The sequence below is a fragment of the Pinus tabuliformis genome, chromosome 6 (assembly GCF_031772625.1).
Source record: "Pinus tabuliformis cultivar Carrire ecotype Pingquan chromosome 6, CPIR1, whole genome shotgun sequence".
Classification (NCBI taxonomy): Eukaryota; Viridiplantae; Streptophyta; class Pinopsida; order Pinales; family Pinaceae; genus Pinus; species Pinus tabuliformis.
Window position 1 is genome coordinate 1,730,893,337 of NC_142292.1, and position 5,066 is coordinate 1,730,898,402.

At 52.6% G+C, this 5,066-nt stretch overlaps 2 non-coding genes and 1 pseudogene across 2 annotated transcripts in view; all 3 read left to right on the plus strand.

Moving 5' to 3' along the window:
* LOC149265795 (18S ribosomal RNA) overlaps positions 1 to 210 on the plus strand; it is a 1,813-nt gene extending 1,603 nt beyond the window's left edge. Inside the window, exon 1 of the ribosomal RNA XR_016261335.1 lies at positions 1 to 210. This exon is cut by the window's left edge and continues 1,603 nt beyond it. This is a non-coding gene — a ribosomal RNA (18S ribosomal RNA).
* A 1,787-nt stretch (positions 211 to 1,997) lies between these two features.
* Positions 1,998 to 2,151, plus strand: LOC149265796 (5.8S ribosomal RNA). The gene has a single exon (XR_016261331.1). It is a non-coding gene; the product is annotated as a 5.8S ribosomal RNA (ribosomal RNA).
* Positions 2,152 to 2,397: 246 nt separating this feature from the next.
* On the plus strand, positions 2,398 to 4,650 carry LOC149265797 (25S ribosomal RNA; annotated as a pseudogene).
* The last annotated feature ends 416 nt before the right edge of the window (positions 4,651 to 5,066 follow it).

Below are 5,066 nucleotides of genomic sequence, written 5' to 3' on the forward strand. Positions count from 1 at the left end.
TGTCATCAACTCGTGTTGACTATGTCGCTGCCCTTTGTACACACCGCCCGTCGCTCCTACTGATTGAATGATCTGGTGAAGTGTTCGGATTGCGTCGACGATGGTGGTTCACCGCCATCGACGTCGTGAGAAGTTCATTGAACCTTATCATTTAGAGGAAGGAGAAGTCGTAACAAGGTTACCGTAGGTGAACCTGCGGTAGGATCATTGATAGCAGGGGTTTTCTTTTTTGGTTCGGGTTGGTTGGGTTTCGATTGCGATGTGGGACTTTGTGGTGCGTCTCTAGGGGAACGGGTTTGGTGTTTGGCGGGAGCATCATTGGTTGCTTGTTTCGAGGTAACGCTTGTTTTCTTGTGTGTGCTTGCAAGCCATGCTTGTGCTTGTCCCACCCATCCTTTGTTTTTCTTCCCCCCAATGTGTTTCTGCAGGGGGTTCGGAAGCTTGTTTCTTGGGAGCCCTTCCGACAATCTGTTTGTCCGGGCGTGGTTGCTGCAGAGTTGAGGTGCTTGGTAAAAACGATGGATAAATTCGGACTCATTCGTAGCGGCGGTGCTCAGTCTTTTGTTCGTTGGAAGGCATGGGCCAAGGGTGCAGGCTTCCATAGTTGGTTCTCTCGAAAAGGCGGTGGCGGTTGATGTGTTGCTTGGGTGAGCTTTTTCGCTGGTGGTTGGGTCGAGGGAGTGGTTGCGCGCGTGCCTGGTAGCTCAAACCTTCCGTGAGGCGAGATTGTCGGGGTGCGGTCAAGTATGGGATGGATGAAGAGCGGTTCAACCCGTTGGGCTGGCCACCCTAGTCCCTCCCGATCGTTCCTCGACATGCCCTCGCGGAAGGGTTGGGTGTCGAGGTAATGAAAAACCCATCCCTCGGTCTGAGCTCCATCGAGATTGCAATTTTCCCCGCCAACCGGCATGAGGGTGGCAATCTTATCTCGTGCCTCTGTCGTCGAGGGAATTCCTCGTCCTCTCGTCACCCACTCCCCTTCTGAGGGAAAAAGAAGTAGCGGGTTGTGTCTTTGTTCCTCCCTTTGGATTCTGGGTTTTTTGTGGGACTTGCATCATTTCTTTGTTTCGTGGTGTGCGCTTTGCGAATGTCCCTCTCTCTAGTGGCCTTTCACCATCGATGTATTTGTGGCCCACGGCTTTCTCCAGCGTTGAGTGTCGGCCCGTGACAACTCCTCTTTGGAGTTTGATTCTTTGACCCCCGTTGACTCTCTCGCTAGAAAGGTTGTTGGGTGTTTTGTACACGGAGGGGTTCAATAGCGGGGTGGGTTTGTGTTATGGGAAGCAGTCTATTTGTCGTTTGAAGCCTTGTGTGGCCACCCTAGTCCTTCTCAATCGCCGTCTCCTGCAGTTCCCCCCCTTTTTGCGAAGGCACGGGGGTGGGGAAGCTTGTTCCCTATTTGAGCCTCCCCTTGTGAGCCGGTAGCCACGGTTGATATATATCCCTTTCTCTCTTGTTGTTCTCTTCCCTTCTTACTCGTGTCCCCTAGCTTTGTGGAGAAAAGGTGGGATTGTTGTGGATTGGTGTTCCGGAAGGACGAAACGCAGTGCGAGCTCCCGGGGTGGCCACCCTCATCCTTCTCGATCGTCGTCCCCTTCAATTCCCCCCTTTTGTCGAAGGCACGGGGCTTGGGAGGCTTGTGCTTTGTTTGTGCTTTGTTTTCTACCCTGTTCTCTTCCTTTCGGTCCCTAGCTCTACGGAGAAAAGGGGGAATTGTTGTGGGCTGGTGTCAGGGAAGGGCTAAAAGTAGTGCGAGCTCCCGGGGTGGCCACCCTAGTCCTTCTCGATCGCTGTTCCACGCATTTCCCCCCTTTTTGCGAGGGCGTGGGGCTGGGGGAGATTGTCCTCTGTTCGAGCCTCCCCCTGTGAGGGGGTTAGACACCTTTGTTTCTCTTTCTCTCATGCATTTTTCCTCCTTTTTCCCCTTAGCCTTACATTTGTTGTGGGGGGTGCCCCTATTCAGTTTTGTGGCGGATTTTTCGGTAATACGTGGAAACGACTCTCGGCAATGGATATCTCGGCTCTTGTTACGATGAAGAACATAGCGAAATGTGATACTTAGTGTGAATTGTAGAATCCCGTGAATCATCGAGTTTTTGAACGCAATTTGCGCCTGAGGCCTCGGTCGAGGGCACATCTGTCTGGGCGTCGCATCCCATTCAAACGCGCTCCCTGCAATATGCTAGGGAGCAGTGGAGCTGGTTGTCTGTGCCCCGTGCGGTGCGGTCGGCTGAAATACCTCAAGCGATGTTTCGTGGCGTGCATCGGTGAGTGGTGATCTTGTCCCCTTGGATGGGCAGTCGGTGTTAGTCGATGCGGGCTTTGTGTGGCATCGCTCGAACTTGCTTTGCTCTCTCTTGTCCTCCCATGCGGTAGGGCGGTTTAGCTCCAACTTTGCGACCTCAGCTCAGGCGAGAACACTCGCTGAGTTTAAGCATATAATTAAGTGGAGGAAAAGAAACTTACAAGGATTCCCCTAGTAGCGGCGAGCGAACCGGGAAGAGCCTAGCATGAAAATCGAGCGGCGGCGCCGCCTGAATTGTAGTCTGTAGAAGCGTCCTCAGCGGCAGACTTGGGCCAAGTCCCTTGGAAGGGGGCGCCTGAGAGGGTGACAGCCCCGTCAGCCTGGGACCCTGCCGCATCATGAGGCGTTGTCAGCGAGTCGGGTTATTTGGGAATGCAGCCCTAATTGGGTGGTAAATTCCATCCAAGGCTAAATACGGGCGAGAGACTGATAGCGAACAAGTACCGCGAGGGAAAGATGAAAAGGACTTTGAAAAGAGAGTTAAAGAGTGCTTGAAATTGCCGGGAGGGAAGCGGATGGAGGCTGTCGATGAGTCTCGGTCGGATGTGGAACGGCTCAGGCTGGTCCGCCACTCGTCTTGAGGTGCAAACCAACATGGGCTGCTGCATCGTCACAAGCGCAGGCGGATTACTGCTTGTCGGTTTACCGCTACGGTGGTCGAGGAACGAAGCGTGCGCCCTCGTGGCGGGCCGTGTGCACCTGTGCGCTCGTGGTGTTGGTTGGCGGGCTTTCCATTCGACCCGTCTTGAAACACGGACCAAGGAGTCTAACATGTGTGCGAGTCGGCGGGTTTGAAAACCTGCGAGGCGCAAGGAAGCTGACGGGCGAGATCCCCTCTCTGGGGGGGTGCATCGTCGACCGACCTTGAGCTTATGCGAAGGGTTCGAGTGCGAGCACACTTGTTGGGACCCGAAAGATGGTGAACTATGCCTGAGTAGGGCGAAGCCAGAGGAAACTCTGGTGGAGGCTCGTAGCGATACTGACATGCAAATCGTTCGTCTGACTTGGGTATAGGGGCGAAAGACTAATCGAACCATCTAGTAGCTGGTTTCCTCTGAAGTTTCCCTCAGGATAGCTGGAGCTCACGCGCAATTTTTATTGGGTAAAGCAAATGATTAGAGGCATCGGGGGTGTAACGCCCTTGACCTATTCTCAAACTTTAAATAGGTAAGAGGGTGCGGCTGCTCCATTGAGCCGCGCCGTGGAATCGAGAGCTCCAAGTGGGCCATTTTTGGTAAGCAGAACTTGTGATATGGGATGAACAGAAAGTCGAGTTACGGTGCCGAATTGTGTGCTAACCTAGATCCCACAAAGGGTGTTGGTTGATTAAGACAGCAGGACGGTGGTCATGGAAGTCGAAATCCGCTAAGGAGTGTGTAACAACTCACCTGCCGACACAACTAGCCCCGAAATGGATGGCGCTAAAGCGCGCAACCTATACTCGACCGTCGAAGCAATTGCCTGGCTCCGATGAGTACGAGGACGCAGGGGTCGCTGAGAAACCTCGGGCGTGAGCTTGGGTGGATCAGCCCCCGGTGCAGATCTTGGTGGTAGTAGCAAATATTCAAATGAGAACTTTGAAGACTGAAGTGGGGAAAGGTTCCATGTGAACAACACTTGGACATGGGTTAGTCGATCCTAAGAGATGGGGAAGCCTTGTATCAAGGGTGCACTCTGCACGAGCATCAAAAGGGAATCGGGTTAATATTTGCGAACCGGGACATGGCGGTGGGCGGCAACGTTAGGAAATCCGAAGACGTCGTCGGGGGCCCCGGGAAGAGTTATCTTTTCTTTTTAACAGCTTTCCCACCGTGGAATCGGTTCACCCGGAGATAGGGTCCAGCAACTGGAAGAGCACCGCACGTCTTGCAGTGTCCGGTGCACCCTCGGCGGCCCTTGAAAATCTGGAGGACCGAGTATCGTTCATGCCCGGTCGTATTCATAATCGCATCAGGTCTCCAAGGTGAACAACCTATGGTCAATAGAACAATGTAGGTAAGGGAAGTCGTCAAAACAGATCCATAACTTCGGGAAAAGGATTGGCTCTGAGGGCTGGGCCTAGGGGTCTGCGCCATCAACTCGTGGGTTGTCGGCAGTCTGCCCGAGCTACTCTCGCGGCGAGGGCGGGCAGTCACGTGCCGATTGGGCTACGAGCGTAGAATGCCCCCTGCCGGGGGCTTTTCCCTAGGCGTCGAACAGTCGACTCAGAATTGGTACGGACAAGGGGAATCCGACTGTTTAATTAAAACAAAGTGTTGGAGAGGTAAATCCCCTCTACGGATAGAGGTGATCCCTACTAGCCCGGAATGGGTCTAGCAACAATCAGTCAATGCTACTATGCAAGTTCCTAATTGCAAATAAAAGGTAGGCAATGAACACCTACTTGAATTCCAACGCTATTGTTTGATGAAGAGCCGTTGCTCTCGCTCCTTCACTTTGGCTGGTCACGATCCTCCACAATCCTCGTGGAAAGACACCTGCACACACAAAGAGAAACACAAACACAAGCGTGAAATCTAATAAATGCAATTATACATCAGTCAGAAAGGACATAACTCACATCAACCATTACAAAGATAAATGAAAGTGGAACCATAATAGTAGTCATCTATTATTAATCAAAAATAGAGAAAGGTACAACCAAAGTTCTGACGTTGGGTCCTTCTCAAGAGGGTCCAGCCAGCAAGTCTCCTAAGCATTCACCCTTGGAGGTAGATCTCCCAAGACAAAAACTCCCTCTCTCTCACACAAGTTCACACAA